The sequence below is a fragment of the Zalophus californianus genome, chromosome 4 (assembly GCF_009762305.2).
Source record: "Zalophus californianus isolate mZalCal1 chromosome 4, mZalCal1.pri.v2, whole genome shotgun sequence".
NCBI lineage: Eukaryota > Metazoa > Chordata > Mammalia > Carnivora > Otariidae > Zalophus > Zalophus californianus.
In genome coordinates this window covers 93,209,493-93,234,703 of record NC_045598.1, presented here as the reverse complement: position 1 = coordinate 93,234,703, position 25,211 = coordinate 93,209,493, and the positions used below count along the sequence as shown (strand labels likewise).

The following is a 25,211-nucleotide window of genomic DNA, read 5'->3' as shown; positions in this document are numbered from 1 at the left end:
GACAGACAAATAACACTTTACCAGATGGGTCTAGAACGGTAGCTAAGCCACCCTAAATTATTTGGGGAATAAGAGCACATATAAATAGTTGAACTTCATGTCTGGTTTTGCTCTTGAGAATCTGATTCTATGAGACATTGTGCTCCAGCTGTGAGATGGGCCCGGCATTAGGAGTTGTGGGTCATGCTTAGACAAAAAGGGACCAAGAATAGTCAGGAGGCTGCCCAGGCAACAGCAACCTGTCATTTCTCTCCCACAGGTGAACTTTTTGTGGAATGGAATAATTAGCCATTAGATCAAACTCCTTAATCTGTATCCTTGAGTTTTCTCCTCTCTCATCAAGCTGTGTACTTAAGAAAACCTAAGTTTTAATATGGTGAGAAAAGCAGAAATGGCTTAACTTTTCTTGAACAACAGGTCTAGGTATTTGCAGGATATTCGGGCCCCCTTTTGACTCTAACAAAGGCTCCAGGCAGTACAGCGCAGTGGTTAGGAGCCCAGGGCTGAGAGCCAGACCAGCTGGATTCAAATTCTGGCTCTACCACCTATTGGCTGGGTGACTGTAGCAAGTTACTTAACCTCTCTATGCCTCAGTTTGCTCTGCAAAATGGCAATGATAGTAGGACTGACCACATTAAGGAGCTCTGAGATTTAAAAGCACTCAGTTCAACAGCTGGCCGGCATATAAAAGTTATCTGCTGTTGTCTTTCTCCCCAGAAAATGTACTTTGCATCCCTGAATCCCATCACTGTTCCTCTAGGGAAGAACTGGTCCAGAGTGAGCAGCCTGAGGAACTTTTTATTCCTATTATCTGAATTCTTCTCTTCCTTCTAACCCAGAAAGACAGCAAGCATGGTGGTTAGGGGACCAGACACTGGAGACCCATTACCTGGGTTAAAAGCCTCACTTCATCCTCTGGGTGACCAACCGTAGGAAAATTACTTAACCTTCAATGCTTCAGTTTCCTTACCTGTGAAATGAGAATGGCAATGATAATGAGGATATTGCATAAGGATGTAGCAAATGTTACAGGAGATCATCCCTGTAAAGCCCTTAAAAGGCTACCGGGCATATTGTAAGTGTTTATTTTTTATTTATTTATTTTTTAAGATTTTGTTTATTTGTTTGACAGAGAGATCAGGAGGAAGGGCAGAAGGAGAGGGAGAGAGAATCTCAAGCAGACACCCCGCTGAGCAGGGCCCGATCCCATGACCCATGAGATCATGACCTGAGCAAAAATCAAGAGTTGGACGCTCAACTGACTGAGCCACCCAGGCACTCCTATTGTAATTATTCATTAAATATTAGTCCTGAGAACATGAACGATGTATCTGCCAAGTGCAAAGCACTGCTAGACACTGGTCATTATTAAAAGATTCCTATACCCAAGGAGCTTAACAGTTTCTTTTTTTTTTTTTTGAAAGATTTTATTTATTTTAGAGAGAGAGAGCACAAGTGGGGAGGAGAAGGAGAAGCAGGCTCCCCTCCGAGCAGGGAGCCTAACGCGGGGCTGGATCCCAGGACCCTGGGATCATGACCTGGGCCAAAGGCAGACACTTAACCAACCGAGCCACCCAGGCACCCCAGGAGCTTAACAGTTTCTAAGTTAATATTTGTCAACCCTTGATTCATCTTGTGGAAGCCACTGATTTCAGTCTCATTTGGAGACGACCCTCAGGGACGTCCAGCTCAGATAACACTTTGTTGCAATGTCTGCTTCAGAGAGATAACCCAGCCTTGACTTTTTCCCTTGGTGGGATCCAGGAATCCTGCTGTTGCCTCAGGCGTTCCCAGCCTCTAGCTCTAATTACTTCTGTGCATCCAGGCTCTCGGCCTCCACTGATCTCCTAGTTTGAGTTATGATGAGTAATGAAAGCAGGATAGCAGGAGAATTAAGAGATGGTCTAGGTTTGAACTCCAGCTCTGCTGCTTCTACCTGACAATTTATTTAACCTCTCTGAGCCTGTGTCCTCATCTGTAACATGGGAGTAAAACCCCACCTACCTTATAAGGTGTTGTGAGTATTAAATGTGTAAACACAGGACAGTAGCCTAAAAAAATTGCCTGGACAGAGCAAGTAAGCACTATGGAAGACTTTGCTCTTAATGGTTTTTATTCACTATAAAGAGGGTCAACATAGCATGGAATCTACCTGATCAACCTGGAGTGGAATTCCTCCCGCAAGTGTGGCTAATGATCATGTTCTTCCAATCCACCAATAGCTTTCTTTGACACTGTCTTGGCAAACAGGAGAAACCTAAGGGCCAAGAGAAATAAGGGGAGGTAGAAAAAAAAACATATTAACACCATTAGTTAGGGACATTCACTGTCCCACTGTGGCACCACAGGGATTAGGGAGACTACTTCTTTATAGAAAGCCCGCCATTGTTTATAGAACAGTAGAGCTGTGTGACCAGGTGCCCACTTTTTCCTCGCTATCCCCCTGCGTGCTTCTTCTGTCTTGCCTGTCTGCAGGAAGCCAGTGGAAAGAGGGCCCTTTTCTGAAGGCTTTCAAGAGAAGCCAGCTCAGTTTTGGGGCTCAAGTCACCGATGCTCTGGGAATGAGGCTGTCAACGAGACATGATCATTTCCACAGATTCACCACTAGAGGGCAGAGCGCCACCACAGGATATCTAAGGTCAGCAACCAATAAGCCCCCGCCAAGCGGGAGTGGGAGAATCCTCCAGAATGCCTGGTTGCAGCTCTTCCCAATTTGGTTTTCCTGCAGCTGGCCCAGGATCTTGGAGATCACTCTATGATTACAAACATTGCACCTGCACAGGCCTCTTGGGCCAGGGACTCACTCCTGGGCCCTCTGGGTAATGAGGATGAAGGGAATGGAAGGCAAATCAAAATGAGGGGCTGGTTGGCTCCTCTCTGTTGCTGCTGCAGTCTCACAACATACACTTCTGAGTCTTGGCTCTAGTTGGCAGATTTCGTTGCAGTACATGTGAGCAGTCCCTGATTAGCCGGGATAAAGTGGCATAATTCCTAAAACAACAGCCCCCATGTCCCTGATCCTCCCCACTTGACATTTTAGGTCACGTTGATCATGAAAACAAAGGTCGGGATGGGGTTTGGGGTGGAAGGCGACAGAAGTCTTTGTACCCCAGCCCCTCTGTAGGGATTTAATAGATGGGGTTACCCATGGCCGCACAGAAAAGTCCAGGGTGGTCCCACACGGGATATAACTTTCTGTTTCCCCATCACCTCTGGCATAGCGGTGTAAAACAAACATCACCCCGGGCAGGCGCAGGGCAGCGTGTCTTGGGACAAGACACAGGGAGCGGGGTTCCAGCCTCAGCTTCCCCTTGCCTCGCTGCTTTCTTCTGGGGGGAATTACTAAGCTGCTCTGGGTTTTCCTTTCTCACATTTGACAATGACAATTCCTCCTGCAGGGCAGTATTGCTGGGGAGAGGAGTGCTTTTTGTTTTGTTTTGTTTTGTTTTGTTTTGTTTTGTTTTGTTTTGTTTTGTTTAATCTGGCATTTTCCTGTCCCATTTCTAAATAATGGGCTCAAGCCCAAGGAAGTATGAGTGAAGAATGAAGAATCTTAATTGGCTGAATAAAGGTTATCTGCCAAGGTCACGGCAAGAGTGTGAAATGTCAGATTAGACTGATTTTGTGCTTTTGTCTCCTAGGCCTGTGCGCGCAGAGGCGCGCGCGCACGCGCGCGCACACACACACACACACACACACACACACACACACACATTTCCTGTCTCTGGAGTATAGTTCCTTCTGACACAGGAAATGTGGCACATCTGGAATATTGTTGACTGTTCTGCAAATGCCTCATATTCAATATATTATTCACCTGCTAAGCAGCTCCTCTTGTGATAATCACCTTTCGCAATGTCTCATGGCAAAATCTCCAGCAGATAGTCTGGGGAGCAGTGTTTTAGCCATTTTAGCAGTGTTTGCGTGCCCACTTCGCCTCCAACATGCTTCTGGGTCATTTTTTTCCAACACAGTCTTGGACAAATCACTCACCCTCACTGATTGCCATGGAATTTACAGTATTTTATATTGGAAGTCAGAAGAAAGTTCTGTTCTGCTCCCTTGCTTCTCTTGGTGCTCCCTTCTCTCTCCTTCCCCCACACCCCCCCATGGTAGGATTCTACACTCCAGCCATTCCCAACTACTTGTCTTCCTTGATGCAGCTTTTTTTTTTTTTTTTTTTTTTTAAGAGAGAAAGGGAGAGAGAATCTTAAGCAGACTCCACGCCCAGCCTGGAGCATTTCAATCTCACGACCCTGAGATCGTGACCTGAGCCAAAATCAAGAAGCTTAAGCAACTGAACCACCAGGCACCCCTGAGACCGCCATTCTTTTGTGTCCTTGATACATGCAATGGCAACTACTTTGAATTCCTTTTCTTAAAACATCTACTTTCCCTCTTACCCCTATTGACCCTTCAAGTGTCACCTTGGACATCATCTTCTCCAGGAAGAACCCCTGCTTTCTGCACACCACCACCTCACCTGGGTCAGACGTCCTTGTTCTATGCACCCATGGCACCTGCACGGCCTCCACCATACACCGCCCTTGTGCAACCAATTTGCCTTCCCTCTGGACCATCAGCTTATCTTTGCCCAGCCAACACCAAGCACAGTGCTCTGGTCTTCATCACACTGTCTCTCCTGCTGGGTTCAGTCTTTAGTATAGATTTACATGCTCCTCACCCAGACCCCGCTTTGGATGTTAAGTAGAAAGTCATGGCTATGCTCTTAGATACTCTTGCCACCATGGCAGAACTATATTCCCGAGAAACCGATGCTTTTAGTCTTCATTCCAAAGGCTGGAGGGATTTGTAAATGGTTTCTGTCCAGCACTGGGAACTTCCCATGGAAAGGAAGACCACACCCACCTCCTGAAGTTGACAATGTGCAAGGAGCTTCCATGTACCTTCTAATACTCTAAGCTAGTCACAGATAGGATTGTCTTCTTTGATAGATTAGGAAGCTGAGGTCCTGAGAGGGACTGACTTGGGGTTCCAGAGGCCAGAGAAAACAGTGCTTTCTAATTCTTCCGTCCACATCGCCCCCCCACCCCAAACCCCATCGGCCCTCTGGACAACGGTGACAGCACTGTGCTGTAGATGCCCCGGGGAGAGTCACAAAGGCAGGCTACTGAGGCAGACGGCTCTGCAAGGGCCTGCCCTCTGTGGTTTCAGGAAAGAACACCATGTACTCTTCCTCTCTCCATCTCAGCAATGCATCAATCCCACATTTGGAAAAATCAATGTTGGCAAGGACAGGAGAAATTTGCCCAGACACATTTGTCATTTGAGGTGCCTTCAAACATACCCACACAGCAGTAGCCCTCAGCCTCTTGCACCCCCAACATAACCACCTCCTGGACCAGAGTACCTGCTATGGGCAGGGCTGCTTATGGGGAGTCTGGACGCTGGAACGTCAGGGTCAGAGGATTGTGAAGTGGGGGCAACTTCCCACTGCACAGGTGACGAGATTGAGGCCAGGAGGTGAGCGATCTGCTCGAGGTTACACAGCTGGGAGGTGACAGGGCCTGGATAAGAATTCAGGTCTCCAGATGGCATTCATATGCCCTCAAACCTGAATCGCATAATGTGCGATGATAAGTGCCAGGAGGCCTTGCTCCCTTCCCCACAGACAGAGGGTCAACCTGCCCCTGCCTCCTGCTGCCCAGCATGCCTCTATCAGGAATCATGCCTCATAGAGGAAGCAGAGAGTAGTGGTTAAGAACACAGGATTGGGGTCAGATGGACTTGAGATTGTGACCTATTCCTACAAGAAGATTATTTAACTTTACCTGTCTCATAGTTTCCATAGCTGTAAAAATCATGTCATATGCCAGGACTGTTTTAATTACATGTATTAACCTCCAAAATCATTACAAGAGTCCCATGAGATTGGTTCTGTTGCCTATGGTATTTTACACACAGAGAGATTCAGAAACTTGCCCAAAGTCAGACACCTGGGAAGCAGAGGCTTCAGCAAGGGCTTTGAACTGGGGAGTGCCTGCTGTAACTGCTGTATTCATGCGTCTTCTCCTGCACACCCACCCCAATAAACTGGCAAGTGCAGCACCTGCCTGCAGATGACCACGGAACTCGGTCACGGTCACGTCTACTCAGCTGCAAGCCAGATGGTTGATCAGTATGTCCCATCATTGGCCAATAGGCACAGAAAGGGAAAACCATTAGTCAACTTGGCTTCTTTGGGGTGGCACAGACTATGTTGCTGGGTTCCTCTATAAATGCACATTGCTGAGACATTCTTTTCTCACCAGAGCCTGGTTTGCTTTGGGCTGGCTCATTTCTGAGGCCAAGGGATACGGTAGCATTTGGGCATATCCAGGAAAGGCCTGACAAGCAGATGGCTTTGGACCCCATGGTGACTTGGTTCCACAGTGAGGATACTCTAGATACTCTCAAACAACTCTCCACTCAGCATATTAATTATTCATTTTGTCCTTAAATACTCTTCTGTGACAAAATGCTAAGTGACACATTAAATATTCATCATGATGCACCTAGCGCAGGGCCAAGGGTAGAATTAAGCGGAACAAATGTGATTTCTGATTACATCTCTTTAATTCTAGACACTGAACACCCCCAGGCAGCTAGGACTCCATCCCATTCTGAAAGCAAGCCAGGAAAGTAGATTCCACAACATCCCTTTATGTGCTGCCAAACTGTCTTTAGAATCTTGGCAAGAAGTTCTTTCCTTTTTATTTCTTTTTTTTAAAACTTTTAAAAACTGAGGTATAACATATGCACGTATGTGTGCACCCACATAACCACCACCCAGATCAAGATATAGAACATTTCTAGCAGCCCAGAAGCTTCCCTCATACTTTTTCCCAGTCAATACCACCCCCCCAACACACACAAGAATTCACTATTTCGGTAAGAAATTATTTTTATATTTAAGTCTACTTTAGACCCTTCCTTCTGTCCTTTCTGTTCGCTTCCTCCCATTTTTAATTTGAAGGCAAAAACCAAGTGGCTATCTGTTGCCCACTGATTTGACGTCTTCTGGAGAGGAAGCATAGACAACAGGAAGTTCTTGGGGCAGTCCAGGGAGATGACGTTGGCCTGGTTTAGAGCACAAGGAGGGAAGCTGGGAGAGAGGACACACTTGTGGGATGTATTTTGGAAATAGAGGTGATGGGATTGGATGTGACAGGGAAAGGGTAGACTCAGTTGACTTGAGTTTCTTGTTGGAGGGTGCTACCATTTGTTGAAGTAGGGAAGATGACAAAGGAGCAGATTTGGGGCCAGGACGAGATCAAGAGCTCTGTTTTGACTTGTTAACTTGAGATACCTGCTACGTAGTGCCAAGCCATCTAGAGCTTGGGGAAGATGTCAGGACTGGAGAGAGAGATGTATTTGGGAGCCATCAGCCCATAGATAGAATTCAAATCCTGAGGATGTCATGGAATTAGGGTAAACAGAGCAGAGGACGGGACCCAAGACAGAGCCCTGTAATTGTTCTTGCTGATGCCAATACTTGCCTTCAGTGAGCTCTAATTAACATTAGAGAGCATTGTCTAATATATAATTCAGTCCAAAGACTTAACAGATTTGCTTTCAAACTGGAAAAAATATTTTTAAGGGTTTTGCAGCCTTTCATGTTGATACAAGGGGATTCTGATGATGAATTTTGGTCAGATCAGTCATCCTTTTAGGGTCCCAGTGGTCCTTGGCCCAGCGAACACAAACTTCTAGATGGTCTCACAGGGGCTTTTCATTATTTCAAAAAGCTTGATTGAAATTGTATGTTTACCTACCATAAAGATTTATAAGCTAACCGCAACTTCAGATGTTTCTGCTTTGACTAGAATTGTATCAACTGGCAACACTGGGTATTTTGAGACAATCAGAAGTTTTGTTAGACAGTAACACATCTCCAGTTTTGTTCTCTTTTTTAACTGAGCAAATGTACAAGTGTCTAATCAATGCACTTTTGAAGGAAGACCATGATTTCAAAGACTTGGTTTATTAATCTGTAAAAATGTGAATAATGATAGTTTCTATCTCTTTGGGTTATTCTATAAAATTAAATGAGATTATGTACTTGAAGGGCACATTGTAAGTGCTCAGTACAAAGAAGTGGTGGTTGTTGTTATTGTGAATATCCTTGATATAACACAGACTCCAAAGGTGACAAATAATAAAAGCTGTCCTCTGTGTGAAAAATGTGGGGGCCACACTACCATTCTGTTCTCTGACACATCCTTTCATGCCCGTCAGAATAATCCATTGCATAGAGTTACGGGCACTTGTCACTAGTGTACATATTTCTGTTCATGTCTGATGGCATGGCCGCATCTCTACTCAAAGAATCTTCCTTCAGGAAAACTGGCCAATTAGCATGACCACATCTCAGCTTGGCCCCCAACTGTAGGAACAAATCGGTAGCCATAATAAGGAAAAGGATAATCCAATCTTTCCCCAGCTGGCTCAGATGGTTAGTCAGAGACAGTGCTAAGCTAAAGTCATCTGGCCTTTGGAAGTAATTTCAGCTGATTGGTTATTTTGTTTGCCGACACTGTGGCTTTCGATACTCAGAAATAACAACACTAATAATAATACAAGATGGGGCTTTTCTACTTCTGTTGTCAGGGCCATGCATCAAACCCTGCACAGATGGAAACATCACCCACAAAGTCTGAGAAATGGTGTGGTAGGATTTAATTATGCAGCAGCAAGAAGGGAGGTGGGTGTGTCCAGCCCCAAGGTGACAGGAATGGCATTTTAACAAGGATATCTGCTTAATGCTTTAAAGTGTTTGAGGCACTTTCACATAGATCATCCCATTTGATCTTCAGAATGGCCTTGCCAGGTTGGTAGTATTACACTCATTTCAGAGATAAGGATTCTGATTCTCAGAGAAATTAAGAAACTTGTCCAGATGCTGGAGGCATGTCTCAAACTTCTGTTCCTGCCCTCTACAGAAGTTCTCCCCAAAGACCCAGTGGCCTATGGATCTGCCTGGCTCCATCAGAAATGGGTCTGCATAGTCTGTTTCTATCCTGATCAGAACAGTGCTTCCATAATCAAAACAGGGGCATGGCCTTCAACAGCCCCTTGTAATCATTGAAGCCATGCTTTCAATGTTTTTAAGGACTTGTATGAATGAAAACGTTTAGTCAGACACCTGGTTATGTTACTCTAACTGAAGTTAGCTACCTGGATACCTTTAAAAAATATACTTATATAGCCATCTCTATTTTTGTTCTGTTCCAAATATTTTGGTGTTTAGAACTAGAATAATTCTGTCTCATTTTTATTTTGGCAAAAATGTAAGTGGAAAATTATGTCTGTTCACAGAGTTGGATTTGAACTATTGAATGGCTGTGTGAGCTGCAGCAATTCACCCAACTCCTTAGACCACCATGGCCCAACAAAATCCTTGGAAATGTTCTAGATCTGCACTGTCCACTATGGTAGTCAATAGTCATGAGTCTATTGACAAATTGAAATGTGACTCATACAACTCAGAAGCTGACTTTTTAGTCTTAATTTAAATCGAAATAGCCACATGTATCTAGTAGCTATCATATAAGATATCAGATAAAGCATATCAGATAAAGCAAATTCTAGGCTTATAGCCTCTCCTCTAAAATGGCAGTATTTGTGCTAAAATCAATGCCATGAAGATTCCTACCACAACCCTAGCATAGTGTCACATATGAGGCACTTAATTTTTATACTTCTGGAATAGATATTTGTAGAATGAAAGAATAGCCAAATGAGCAAATACATGACTGAATCTTCAGGGAACATCATAAATGGAATTACTTTAGGATGCATTCCTGGAAAATCTGGAGTTCTGAGGGATGAGGAGAAACACTGGCATTGGCCGCAGCTGGGTGGGAATTCTTGGCAGCTGTTCATACGGGAGCAGAAGCAGGTACAATCCAGGTCACATTTGCCTTTCAACTTCCTCCATACCTGGAAAAGCAGCTTCCTCCTTGGGAGTATTTTCATAGCCTAAGTCGCCCGGTGAGACAGAGTCTCTGTGCTGTAACTACAGGCTTGGAAGAATGTCAGGAAAGAGGGGACGATTGTCAGGAAACCCCAGGGACAGCTGCCAAGACTTCCCTTCCAACCCATAGGAAAGACTTCCTTCAGACACAGCTTAAAATAGCCCCTGCCCCCAAAAGTGCTGGTGAAAATAAGTGGGTGAGTCCCAAGGATCCATCTTGGCTTTGATGCTCCCCTCCCCATTTCTGTTCTGAGGAGTTTCTCCTTGCTCTCAGGCTCACTTCCTCTTCTCAACGTGGATTATAGTGACTGCCCTCGAAGTTTCCAGCGGGTTGCATGTTCCGTGTTGCTGGAAGACCCAGACTCATGTCTGGAACATGACTGTGACGTGGGGTGAGAGCAAGGGTATTGCGTGGCACCCCACCTCCTCTGTGAAGGGCGCTGCACCTGCTGCTCTCACCGAGCTCCGCTCTGAGCCAGCGCTTGCCCCCTTGGCCAGGATCTCTCTCTCTCTCTTCCTTTTGGCTAACTACAAGTTTCTCTGATTTATAAACTTTTTGCTTTAATTTGGGGGGGGACTTTTTTATTGTGGCAAAATATACACAAGACTTCCCATTTTAATAATTTTTAAGTATATAATTCAGTGGTGTTAAGTACAACATTCACATTATTGTGCAACCATCATCACTGTCCATCTCAAAAACTTTCTTTTACCATTCCAAACCAAAACCCTACCATTAGACAGCTCCCCATGCCTTCTCCCTCCAGCCCCTGTAACGACCATTCGGCTTTCTGACTCTGTGAATTTAACTACCCTGGGTACCTCCTGTAACCAGAGTCATACAGTATGTCCTTTGGTGACTGTACACACATACCACATTCTGTTTATCCACAGTTGTGTTGTTTCCACTGGGGGGCTACTGTGAATACTGCTCTTGCAAACTTGGGTGTACAAAGTATCTGTTTGCGACCCTGCTTTCAGTTCTTTGGGGTCTATGCTTGGGAGTGGAATTGCTGGACCATATGGTACTACTATGTTTAACCTTTTGAGGAGGTGCTTTTATTTTTAAACCATCTTAAATTCTCTTTCTTTCTTTTACCTTTTAGCTCTTGAATATTATTCCTAATCAGCAAGTCTCATCTGTGTGTGTTTTGAGCTTTTCATATCCTGAGTTTTTAGCTTCTCATTTGAAATCTTAATCTCTCATTTCTTTTTACTTTTGAAGAATCTCAGCCTCTAGGCTTTTATCTTTTATTTTGAACCTTGTCTATCTCATCCAGTCTAACATGTGTTTCTTTCATCTCTAAGCTTCTTCTTTAGTTTAGTTGAGTTTAAAACCATCTCCATGTAGTCCTTTTTATTTCTATCATTTAATCTGTTTTACCTAGGGATTCATATGGCTGACTTCATAGATCTGTGCTGTATCTGTCACAACTTGATCTTATTTCTTATAGCTGTACATGCTCTCTTCTAGGATGCAGCCTAAGGGGTGTTGGGAAGGGCACAGGGGAGGCAAGTGCAATTGAGGTCTGTCATGGGTCAGTTTCCCCAGGAAATAGACTTTGAGGCAGAGATTTGCAGTCAGGAGGTTTATGGGGGAGGACAGTTAGGAACAGTATTTGTTAAGAAGTGAAGGAAGCAGGACAGGGGGGAGAGAGAGAGAAGTTGAACTGGGAGGCAGTTGAGTCTGGAGACTGGACCTTCATTCACTAGAAACCTGCATGCACCCAGAGGGGTAATCTTGGGTGGGAAGTTTCTTCTGTCGAGGGAAACACTGGGGGGCGGGGTGAGGGGAGGGGGGGCTTGGTATGTGCTCTCAACAGGTGACAGTCCCAGGGGTGGAGGGCGGATCTGAGTGTACACTACAGCATCCATGCAGGTTCTCAAGAGAAAACAAATCATATCCTAGGAGGTAGGACCCCTATAATCCAGTCTAGAGCTGGTCAGCCAATTTGTCAGTGTATTAAAATTATCTGGAGAGAAAACTTGAGAAGCCTCTTCCCACCAAGTGTGGGTCACTTGAGAAAGCAAACCTGATCACTCTAACAGGTTTACAGCACCCCTCCAAAGTGGAGAACCATAGGCTTAGGCCAAAATGACAATACACCAACTCCTTATAAATGGCTTTTATAAGGGTTGTGTTGAATCCATTTATAGGACCTCTAAAAAATGTGTTTTCTTCCCTTAACTAGTCCTATGTAGGAATGGATTCAGTTCAGTAGGACATAAAGATTATATAATTTGGGGGATCTCTTTCAGAAAAATAATTTAAAAAAATGATTATTATAAAATTAGCAGGCCTTTCCCAGGGTCTTGGAAGGGTCTCATGTAGGTGAGGGGCCCCAGAGCTAAGTTTCGTAGCTTCATTGTAAATCTCCTCTGGTCTTAGGTGATTACTGCACAGGCTGACTGAGGGGCCACCGCATAGTTTCAGGGAGTGACACTTCCCAGCTGTGGAATTACCATCTCACTTTAGGGGGCTCCTGAGGATTTTTTTCCTTGGCTGAGTCCCCAGTAAGTCTTACCTCAGGGCAGGTGACCTCATCTGGACACCCTGAAGATACCCCATTTCCAGGAACTGGTTGGACCCACTCTACCTTAGACCAAAGGAATGGGGCCAGGCAGAGGTAGGCCATGATAACTTACTGGAAGGAAGTGGTAAATCATATAATAATAAAATTCATAATGATCATAACAGATAACAGTTATTAAACATTTAGCATGTACCACCAGCCCTGGTTCTAAGCACTTTATATGAATAATCACATTTAATCCTCATAAGCACATTAGTTGACATAGGATATTTCTATTGCCATTTTACAGATGACAGAATTGAAGTTTAGAGAGTTTCAGTAACATGCCCAAAGACACAGCTAGGAGGCAGTGCAGTCAGGATGCCAATCCCAGCTCTGACTCCTGAGTATTAGTCCTGTAGATCCCCCATCCCCTGTACTATGCTATTCTATGAGAAAGCTAGGGGTAGTGGTGGTAGCCTGTGTGTGCGTGTCTGTCTGTCTGTCTGTCTGCCTGTCTGTCTGTGTCTGTCTTGTTCCTTATTAACTAAAGTCCTTATTTGCAACATGGCCAGTTGAGGTCCTATGGGAAGCACTCTGGTATAATAGGTTTTCTGAGGGTTTTAAAGTCCTTTTCTGGAGGATTTTAAATGCGCAAGCAGAGTAAAGCAATCAGAACCACTCAAAGGATACTTAAGAGGGCAGATGCTATATTTTTATATACTTTATATACTTAAAAGGGCAGATGCTATATGCTATTTTTAGTGTATGGACCCCTCTGTGGATCCAGAATATAGTCTAAATCATGTTTTTTTTATTAATATATCATGTATTATTTGTTTCAGGGGTACAGGTCTGTGATTCATCAGTCTTACCCAATTCACAGCGCTCACCATAGCACATACCCTCCCCAATGTCCATCACCCAGCCACCCCATCCCTCCCACTCCCCTCCACTCCAGGAACCCTCAGGTTGTTTCCTGACATTGAGTCTCTTATGGTTTGTCTCCCTCTCTGGTTTTGTCTTATTTCATTTTTCCCTCCTTTCCCCTATCATCCTCTGTCTTATTTCTCAAATTCCTCATATCAGTGAGATCATATGATACTTGTTTTTCTCTGATTGACTTATTTTGCTTAGCATAATACCCTCTTGTTCCATGTACATCATTGCAAATGGCAAGATTTCATTTTTTGATGGCTGCATAATATTCCATTGTATATATATACCACATCTTCTTTATCCATTCATCTGTTGATGGGCATCTAGGCTCTTTCCATAGTTTGGCTATTGTGGACATTGCTATAAAGCATACTTTAAAAGGTCAGCCCTTTGGGGGCACCTAGATGCCTCAGTCAGTTGATTTTGGCTCAGGTCATGATCTCAGGGTCATGATCTCAGGGTTGTAGGATCGAGCCCCATGTCAGGCTCCATGCTCAGCAGGATGTCTGATCAAGATTCTCTCTCTCTCCCTCTGCCTCTGCTCCTCTTCAATCCCCCCCTCTAAAATAAATAAATAAATCTTTAAAAAAAATAAAAGGTCAACCCTTTGTTCCCCACAAACTAACATGCCTACAGGCACTTTTCATTTAGAATACCCTTTTTCTATGGGTGTGGGCCATTTATTTTTGTGACTGTCAAGAAAAAGTGTGTGGGGGTGATTTTGATAGCCGTTATAATGGATGGGCCATCCTTATCTCAGTCAAGCTTTGCTCTGCAACATGGTGAACGGAATTCCTTTCATCTGGCCTTGATTCATTTCCCTGAGAGGATGAAGACACTCTGTCTTCCTGTCCACACTGCCCTGTCTCTTCAAACAGTCTTCTCTTGCTGATAATATGTATTTTTTTTCCTCCAGGCTCAAATAACATCTCTAGAGACCTAAACACCAGGATTGGCAGGGCCTCCAGTGAGCCCTTGTTTCAAGATTTTAGAGAATGCAAGGATTCCTCTAGACAGTTCTTTCAGAGATAGATTTATTAATCTAAATTAAAAAAAAAATCCTTGCCAAACTGACTTTCCTTGAGAAACGGTGGTACTAAATGGTAGTTCACGGAATACATCTCAGGGGAACTTATATTTCTATCTCTAGTGTATATTCTATGTTGTGATTAGCCCTTTTTTGCTGTGGCCTGAGTAAAAAGTGTACATGTTACCCCTCACTTACCTTTGCATAGCTTCCCTGGAGCCCATCTGTGCTTATGATTATGCTGGGGAGGTCAGGGGACTGGCATAAATGCACTAAGTTTTTCCTATCTCCATTTCAGCTATTACTACCAAAGAATCTTTTAAACCTTGGATGCCTCAGAGGAAAGGTTTCTCCTCTCATCTGCTCTGAATGGATTGCGATTACCTTAAAATGATTTTATTCACACTCTGTTCTAGCAAATATAGGACTTACCCTCCTGGTGCCTTGCTTGACAGGGAAAAAAACATGTAAAGCAGAAATCAGAAAAGGCCACCCAGGAATTTTTCAAATGAATTTATGTTAGACTTCTCATTGCCTAAAAAAACTCAAAGCCATAGAAGAGCATCTAAGTGGGCCTCCATGAACAGGAATTGGTTATGAGAAAAGTTACATGATCTTGACATTGACCCCTGGTTATTGATGCTTGTGCAAAACAAGCCTTTCACTGCTCTAAGAGTTGGAGGAGTTAGATGTGATTTTGATGGATCTAATAGCATCATCCAAGTGGAGTGAGATAAACAGGGATGTGTTTGGACTTTAAAAAAAAATTGCATGCCAGTGATTTGATAACACTGGTGTGATTACTCACACATCCTTATTACAAAAAAGAGAATGTAAAGATAATGCTTTCTTCTGTTAAAATGGCAAAAAGATACTCAACATCACTAGTTCCTGGGAAATTCAAATCAAAATGATATCACCTTATACTCATTAGGATGACTGTTATTAAAATGAAAGAAAGGGAAGGACGAGAAGGAGGGAAGGAGGGAGGGAGAATAACCAGTGTTGGGGAGGATTTGAAGAAACCGGAGCCCTGTGCCATGTTGGTGGGAATGTAAAATGGTGCAGACATTATAGAAAACAGTATGACGGTTCTTCAAGAAACTAAAGTTAGAATTACCATATGATCTAGAGATTCCACTTCTCAGTGTATATCCAGAAAAATTGAAAGCAGTTTCTCAAAGAGTTACTGTACACCATGTTCTTAACAGCATTATTCACAATAAGTTAAAACTTGGAAGCAACCCACGTGTCCATCAAAGGATGAACGGATAAACAAAATGTGGTCTATACAGATGAGGGAACCTTATTCAGCCTTAAGGAAGGGAATTCTGATACATGCTACAATATTGATGAACCTTGAGGACATTATGTGAAGTACAATAAGCCAGTCTCAAAAGGACAAACACTGTGCTTGACACCATTTGTCTGTGGTACCAGGTGATCAAATTCTGAGACAAAAAGTAGAATGGTGGTTGCCAGGGGCTGGGAGGTTATTTCTTAATGGGTACAGATTTCAGGTTCGAAAGATAAAAAGAGTTCTGGAAATGGATAGCGGTGATGTTTGCACAACAGCATGAATGTACTTAATACTACTGCAGTGAACACTTAGAAATGGTGAAGGAGGCACATTTTATGTTATGCAGATTTTACCACAATTAAAACATTTTAAATGGCATTAATATCATGAGTTAGGCATACCCTTCCTAGATGATTATCTCTAACATCTAATTACAGACTAAAAGAAGGTCACCTGTGTTACAGCAAAAGTCACTAGTTTTGGCAGCAATCCTCTAGCATTTAACTGCAACTACTTAACAACCACACGCAGCAAGCTAGTTCTTCAGTTCCCGAGGCACGTAGGTTTTGCAGGAGTTCCCCCTTATCTGTGGTTAAGCAGATGATCCTCCTGCCTGTGGTCAGGTCAGTGGTAGCCTAACTGTGTCACAGCACCTACGTCACTCTGCTCACTTCATCTCATCATGCAGGCATTTTATCATCTCACATTATCACGGACAAAAAGAAGGATGAGTATGGGAGAGAGACCACATTCATGTGACTTCTATCACAGTATATTGTGAGAATTGTTCTATTTTATTATTAATTTGGTTGTTAATCTTTTACTGTGCCTAATTCATAAATTATACTTTATCATAGGTTTGTATGTATAAGACAAAGCATAGTATATGTAAGGTTCAGTACCACCTGCAGTTTCAGGCACCTTCTGGGGGTCTTGGAATCTATGCCCCACGGATAAGGTGGGACCACTGTAATCAGTTTATCTTGAAGGATGCTTCAAGAAGAGTTCACTGAGCGAAGTTAAAGGTTCTCTGAATGTCCTATTGAGAATGATTAAGGCTAGGGCTGGAGTTACACCTGCTTTATTTTTTTTCCTCTCTGTTAAATTATCATTGGCCATGCTCAATGGCACTGAGTCCTTGATCATTCAGTTGGTGGCTCATTTGGACCCCAGCTTGCTTCTTTTTAGCATGGGGGTATTGTGACCATCTCCACAGATGTTCCCTTGGCTCATCTTCTAGATAACTTAGAGCAACTTTCTCTTCAGACACATAGCTAAGAAGGTTACTTGCTTTCATGACAAGATGCCAATCTTGCCTCCATATGGTTTATTGTCTAACTGGGCCAAAAAATGCTTCTCAGAGAAGGTGACATTTAAGCTGAATCTTTAAGGAAAGAGCAGAAGTTTGTCAAGCAAACCAGGAATAGGGGGCACTTCAGTCAAAGGAAGAAATTGACATGAGACATTGAATTTTGAAAGTGCTTGGAACCTTTAAAAAGAGCAAGTGGGGGCGCCTGGTTATCTGATTCTTGATTTCAGCTCAGGTCATGGTCTTAGGGTTATGGGATCGAGCCCCACATCAGGCTCCGTGCTGGTGGTGGAGCCTGCCTGGGGTTCTCTCTCTGCCCTTTCCCCACCCCCCTAAAAAAAGAGCAAGTGATCTACTATGGCTAAACCCCAAAGAGGTCTGTTTAACCAGTTCAAGTTCAGCCTGTTTAGAAATTCTTGAGCCCACCATCCCTAAGATCCTCACTCTGCTTCATTCCTTTGCTATCTCTTACATCCCTCTCTTAGTCCTGCAGAGAGAGAGGCAGAGACAGGAACAAAGAGAAGACAAAGAGAGAGAGAAGCAGGGGAGAAGAAAGAGAGATGGAAAGGCTATATATGCAGATCTATGATGGCTGGAAATTTCCTAGGGAGAATTGGCATGGTCTTCAAGTGGTATCTAAAGAAAGGGAGCCATATTCCACCAGGATTGTCCATAGACATGGACAAGAATAAATGTAGAGAGACTTTTGCTTTATTTAAATTTTGGATGGCCCCCAAAGGTCACCTGTCCACTGACTCCTTACTAAAGCATTAAGCCACCCAATGACTGGGTGAAGTATAACTCAGGGGGCTTGGCTTAGGGAAGTATGTAGGAACAGCTGTGGCATGACTTGCTCAATGCTGAAATGCTCCCCTTCCCAAAAATATCTCTCCCAGCCTGCCAGCAAATATAGCATTTTTTCATGTTAGGTCATTTATTTTCCACCATTACCAAGTGGTATAAGTATAATTCTCTCCATTTCACTGCAGAGGTTTAGACCCAGAAAGGTAAGTGTTGCTACCTAGTATATTACTTAAGGGTAGGATTAACTACCAATAACAAATATCTGAAAAATAGAAGCTTAAATGAGATAGAAGTCCAAAGGCAGGTAATTCAGGGCTGACCCTGACCAATAGACCCAGGATTTTTTAGGCTCTCTGCCCCAGCATTCCTGGTATGTGGACCTCATCTCTGTGGTGCAAGATGGCTGCTGGAGCTCCAGATATCACACCTGTGCTCTAAGGAGCAGGATGGAGGAAAGGGGAAGAAACCGCAACTATTCCAATATACAAAACCTCCAGAAACTCCACACAACATTTTCACCTAGCTATCATTGGCTAAAAGTCACATGATCAAACAGTCTTAGATTATAATGTGTTGGGTGTTATATGCAAGTAATGAATCGTTGAACACTCCATCAAAAACTAATGATGTACTATATATTGGCTAACTGAACATAATAAAAAAAAGATAATAATGTGTCCATCAAAAATCAGATTCTGTTATTTCTAGATACAAGGAGAGTGGATATCCAGAAGATAACTAGCAATCTCTGCCACAACTGAAAAGAGACTAAACAGATACAGATCAGTTTAATTCCAAATCCCATCTATTTGCCCTCACTCTACTATTCTGCACTTTAGGATGAAGGAATGGCCAAAGCCCAAAGGTGTGAGAATTCAGGGCAGTTCAGAAGAGTGAGAAGCTCCGTGTAGCAGGCACATCGGTTTGTGGCTAGATAGTGTAGCTGACATTAGAAAGGTAGGAAGGCATTATGAAGAACCTTGAATACCAAGAACCCTGGATACTCTATCCAAAAGTCAGTGGGAATCATTGCAGGTTTTTGAGGAGGGGAGGAACCTCTGCTTCTCAACTGGTTGCTGAGGATCGTGAGGCTATGCTAGAGAGTCTAGTGTTCCTGGGGGCTTGCCTCTAATATTTGGCCTGTCTGTAGTATCAGACTAGTTGTTTAACCTCTTTGTGCCTCATTGTCCTCCTCTGTACAAAAGTTAAAAGTAAGAAAGTGCTGAAAACAGTACCTGGCATAGGGTATGCTCTGTAAAACTGTCTTTTTTTTTTTTTTTTTATGCTGCTTTTGAATTCCATGAAGCCCAACAGCAGGTGAAGCAGAAGACATTCCCTTGGGGCTGACAGATGCCAGAAGAGAGTCAGGTTGGGGCTTCCTCAACAGCCCCATGTGGTTTTACAGGGTCTGGTCATGGTAAGGGGGCCTCCTTTGTGAAGCTAGAAGAAGATAGGGATTTTGGTGATTTGGGAACAGCCCTCCACTCCAGCTTCTTCATCCTCCCAGATATTTCTCACTCCTTCCTGGTTTCAGGCTCTAGGCTCAATGTCTCCAGGCTCAAGATCCAATCTGTCTTCTCTGAAAGCCAGGTCCAGACTGAGTTGAGACAGTACCACATGCATGCCCCTGTTCTATGTCTAGTTCCAGGAGAGGGGAAGCTAATCTTGCAGCTGGAGTCCTGCAGCGAGAAGGAAATTGGTTTGCCTACCTGGTCCCTTATACTTAGTCCTCAGGGTCGGAGAGTTTCCATGGCATTTTCCAGGAGCCTCAGAAATCCCAACTTCAAGGAAGTAGAGCCTGACCTGTCAAATTTAAAAGAAAAATATCTTCCCAGGGGCCTTGGAAATAATTCATATAACTTTGAAAATAAAATTAATTTTCAATAGAATAGCCCTTTCCCCCAGATAATACTTCAATTAGTTTGAAGAGGGTAGTGCCAAGATGTAAAACTGGGTGCTGGAAAGGATTTCTTACTCCAGCAAGCTTGTCACTCTGTATTTCATGAAAGCAGCAGCAGAAGGGTACTGTGAGGTTATTATCGTCATCACCTTTTTTTAGGTGAGGATACAACCACTTGGAGGTTGGTGGAGCTGGGTTAGACTCAGGGCCAGGACCTCTGATTTCAGAGACCTTGTAATTCCCCCTCACCAGCATGTGGCGCTGTTGGCCATTACCTCCTCTGGTAACTCTTTGAGGGCTAGGATACTAAGTTCCTTTCTTTTTTCTCCTCCCTATTTGATTATTCTCCACAATCTTTACTGTCTCCTCTTCATCTGTCTATCCTTCAGAGGCTGCCAAATCACAATGAGCTTTTAAAGATGTATGTCTCAAATCTGTACTCGCCTCTCTTTTTTATTTCATTTCATTTTGTTTTATTTTTTATTATGAAGACAATTTTAAATTTATTTAAATTTTTGTATTAAGATTTAATTTAGGCAGATTAAAATTTAACCTGTTTAATGTACAGCTCTGTCCTTTCTACTTTAGATTTTTAAAAATCAAACACACAATTTTAAAAGGCAAATAGGGTTAACATGTTTGTAACTGGATAGAGCAGTCCCCTTCTCACATCAGCCTGCCCCCGCGCTGGTCCTGGCCCCAGGAGGCAGAACTGCTGCATAAGGCCGTGCAGGTTGTGCAAAAGTCAACTTTGGGGATACACTTAAACACTCTGTGTTGTGAAATGCACAACCACCATATATGGTAGCCTAGTCTAGTTGTAACCAGTCAATTCTTCTAGCCATTTCTACTAGTATTTACTTTTATGAATCTAAATAAGATTGTACTGCTTTTTCTTGATTCTCCAATATCAGTTATAATGTATTGATGTCCTCTGATAATGCATGATTACTTAGCTCTCTCAAACTCCTTCAACCCCTCTATATGACCTCTCCACTTTTATCTTTTTATCTGTACAGTTATATCACAATTTCATTTTGATCAGTATTCAATATCTACCTTATTGGAACCACATGAAAGCTGTTTACTGCTGTGTCAAGTAGTCATATTATATTGGCTATTATAATGGCTGCTTCCTTGTTCAACTTTGTTTTTTCACATGGTTAATAGTTGTCTTCTTTTTTTTCCCACTTCCTTGTTCAACTTTAGTTTCTCACATGGTTAATGGCTGCTTTCTTTTTTTCCCATTTTCTTAGTATTTTATGTATTGATGACTGGCTTAATCTCCCCATTTCCTCCAACAACTTCTTAAATGCAGTTTGCTATCATTTATATCCCTCCTCTGCATCCCTCCAACAGAGTTGTCTCCTGGAGTCTGAAGTCTTCCTGTTCTATGAACTGTGTGTGTGTGTGTGTGTGTGTGTGTGTGTGTGTGTGTGTGTGTGTGTGTGTGTTTAAGATTTTATTTATTTATTTGACAGAGACACAGCGAGAGAGGGAACACAAGCAGGGGCAGTGGGAGAGGGAGAAGCAGGCTTCCCGCCGAGCAGGGAGCCCGATGCGGGGCTCGATCCCAGGACCATGGGATCATGACCTGAGCCGAAGGCAGACGCTTAATGACTGAGCCGCCCAGGCGCCCCTGTTCTATGAACTGTTTACTGTCCAGGTCAGCTACACACTTCTTATTCTGAGACTTCCCTTTACCACTAACCTGGGCATTCCCTTCACTCCTTTCCTTTCTTGGACCTCATGGTTCCTCTTGTTTGGTAGAACATATTGCCTAGCAGTTTCTTTAGACATGATACAGTGGAGTTAGGTTTGTTGAGATTTTTGTAATTATAAAAAATCTTTGTCCTATCATCATACATTATGATAGTTTGACTAACAGTATATTCCTAGAATACAGGAAATAATTTTTCTTCATAATACTGAATGTAGTTCTCCCTTCTCTTCTAGCTTCCAGGGTAGCTAGCTGTTAATTACTAAACTTTTTGTATGTAACCTCTTGTTTGTTTGTTTGTTTGTTTGTTTTTGGTCTGGAACATTTTTCTATTAATTCTTTATCCTTGGTATACTGAAATTTCATGAGGATGTGTCTTGGTGCAGCCTTTTAAAAGGTTTGTTTTGGCAGGAACACTTTTTGGACTTTTAATCTAGATACCTTGGTACTTGGGTTTTCCAAAATATCATCAAATTATTTCTTTGTTTTATCCATTTTATCTGTTCCATATTTCTATGACCTCAACTGGTTTGCTATCAGAGGAAAATCTTCCAATTTCCTTATCTTTTCCATATAATTATTCATATCTTTGTCTGTATTCTACTTACAGTGGGATTTCTCCAACTTAATCTTCCAATTCTTCTTTTGAATTTTTAATTTTAGTTATATTGCTAATTTCCAAAAGCTTTTTCTTATTCTCTTATTGTACCTTTTTTATAGCATCCTTGTTTCTCTGAGGATGCTAATTATTGCTTTCTTTAAAATTAGTTTTCTTCTCTTAGTTTTTTCTTTTCTGTTTTTTATGTTGTAGGCCTTTCTCAAAAATCTAGACCATTTTCCTTCTGTTCATTTTTTTAGAAGACTTATTTATTTATTTGAGAGAAAGAGAGCAGGGGGAGGGGCTGAGGAAGAGGAAGAATCTCAAGTAGACTTCCCTCTGGGCACAGGGACCGATGTGGGTCTCACTCTTATGACCCTGAGATCATGACCTGAGCTGAAATCAAGTGTCAGATGCTTAACAGACTGAGCCACCCAGGAACCCTTACCTTCTGTTCATTTTTTTAAAGATTATATTTATTTACTTGAGAGAGAGTAAGAGAAAGAGAGAGAGCACAGAGGGAGAGGAAGAAGGAGACTCCCCACTGAGCAGAGATCCTGATAGGGCTCAATCCCAGAACCCTGGGATTATGACCTGAACTGAAGGCAAATGCTTAACCAACTGAGGCACCTAGGCACCCCGCTTCTGTTCGGTTTTAAGACTAAAATGATTGGAAGACTGATTGGAAGTCTTCCGTGATTGGGCAAGCTTGATGACTACTGGAGTTCAACCTATGGACAGGATGTTTTTTCAGTGGGGAAATTACGTGTGTGTGTGTGTGTGTGTGTGTGTGTTTCTCTACCCCCTCTGCCAGGGCCATTGAGATTCTCCAGAGGACAATCCATTCTCCTCTCCTGAGGGTGTAAGTGTGGAAGCTGGTATTCTGGGGGTAGGGGAAGGGGACTGAGTGCCTCACTATTCAGGATGTAGCCTTTCATGTATTTCCTGCCTTTTCAGTTGGCCACCTCCCCCAAGCCCTCTGCCAAGCCTGCTGTCTCTGAACTCAAAGACCCTGGGTTCAATTGCTCTCAAGAATAAATCTCTTCTCTCCCACCAAAGTGAGAAAGGGGTAGTCACCTGGCTGGGCAGGGTTGGGTCCTAGAGCTTGAACTGATCCTTTTACAGATGTTCTGTGTATTAGCCTGTTCAATTATAGCACATGTCCACCTTTTTTGCACCTGATACCTGTGGGCTTTTCATCTCTTCTGGGTTCTTCAGAGTGAATAGGATTGCTTCTCACTAATATACCCATCCACAGACACTTAAGTTTATTTGTTTTAAGCTTTCTCTGCTCTGCTAAATCAATTCCCAACATCCCATATAGTTTTTGTCTTATTTATATGTTGTGGCTTGGGATTATGTATGTTTTCCTAGTTTTACCAGTGATGGAATGCATATTTTATTCTAGTCCTTCTTAGTGCTTCAGTGATATTTTTAAAGAAAGTAAGCAGAAATGTCAATTTGAAACCAGAAGATCCTGCCCTTTCCTGTTGCAGGTTGCATGGAGTCAGCTCCTGGGTCTCTGACACCTGAAAATTGAGAGCTTCTTCACGTCCCATCCTACACCTGGCGGCTGTCACCGTGCCACAAAATGAATATATTGAATTACACCATAAATGCTATGGATATTGTTTTGATTACCATGAGAAAAAGGTAAAGAAAGAAGGTCAGAGAGGTTCATGAATGTTCAAGGAAGGCAAAAAAGATGGTCAAAAAGCTAAGCTCTGCCATAAACAGCACCATGCTGAGAAAAGACAAATGAAAAAGATTATCAAGGTGCATGAAGAGAGGGGCACCTGGGTGGCTCAATCATTAAGTGTCTGCCTTCAGCTCAGGTCATGATCCCAGGGTCCTGGGATCAAGTCCTGAGTCCTGCATCGGGCTCCCTGCTCAGCTGGAAAGCCTGCTTCTCCCTCTCCTTCTGCCTGCTGCTCTGCCTACTTGTGCTCTCTCTCTGTCAAATAAATAGATAAAATCTTAAAAAAAATGCATGAAGAGAGAACCCCCAAACAAAAGAATGATGAAAAGACTCCACAAGGAGTAGTGCCTGCATATCTGCTGTAGAGAGAGGGACAGTCCACGCTAAAGTGCTTTCCAATATGATTGACAAAAATAAAAATAGATAGCGGGAAAATGGGAAGTCCCTCCGCCAAGAGCTCATGCCCAGGGAGAAACAGAAGTGTTCAAAGTTATTTGAACAGGAAAGAGAAAGAAGAAAGCGTGGAAGAGGGTGGTTACTAAGTAGGCTACACTGGAAATGGCTTAACTCAAAAACCACCTAAATATGAAAGATTCATTAGGCCAATGGACTTACTTTTCGAAAAGGCCCACAACACATCCTGCACTGGAAGCCACCTTTGCCTGCCAATACTTAGTGTCAAGAAGAATCTCTCATTCCCACTATGTACAACTTTGGGTGTTATTACTAAAGGTCTGGCCATTGAGGTGAATGTGAGTGAGCTGCGTGTTGTTAACACAAGGAGGCAAGGTCACTAGGGGAAAATATGCCCAGGTCACCAACAGTCCTGAAAATGATGGATGCATAAATGCAGTCTTACTGCTTTGACAACAGTTTCATACAAGTAACTCCTTAGGATTATTGAAGACAGTACACCCAGTACACCAATCAGGAAAACCGCCATTACTGTGATGTTTCTGAACACTACCAAGCAGTTTTACGTGTCTGCAATCATTGAGAGAACTATTTATTCTATTGTAAAAAAAAAATTGAAATAGACAAATTTTACAAAAAACAAAAAAACAGAAGATCCTCATCCTTCCTTACCCCTTCCACTTCCACTGCTTAATTCACATCTTCATTGATTCTCACCTGTACCTTTTAAATATCCTCTAGCTGCTTTCCTGGCCTCCAATTTCTTTCCCCTCTAATTCATCCTTCACAGATAATCTGATCTGGTTGCATCCCTCCCCAACTCAAAAACGGTTGGCTACTCACAACAAAAAGAACTGAGTCCTTCCCAGTTTGGTTTCAACCATCCTTTCCAGTCTTTCATTTACCATTAGACTCATAAACTCTGTGTTCCAACAAGCACCTATTGTAAAAGTTACTATATGCCAGGTCCATACTAGGCATTTGTGGATACAAAGATGAAAATACAGTTCGG

General features: G+C 42.9%; 1 pseudogene; it reads left to right on the top strand.

The window, feature by feature from the left end:
• Positions 1-1,023: 1,023 nt before the first annotated feature.
• Positions 1,024-24,652, top strand: LOC113926423 (annotated as a pseudogene).
• The last annotated feature ends 559 nt before the right edge of the window (positions 24,653-25,211 follow it).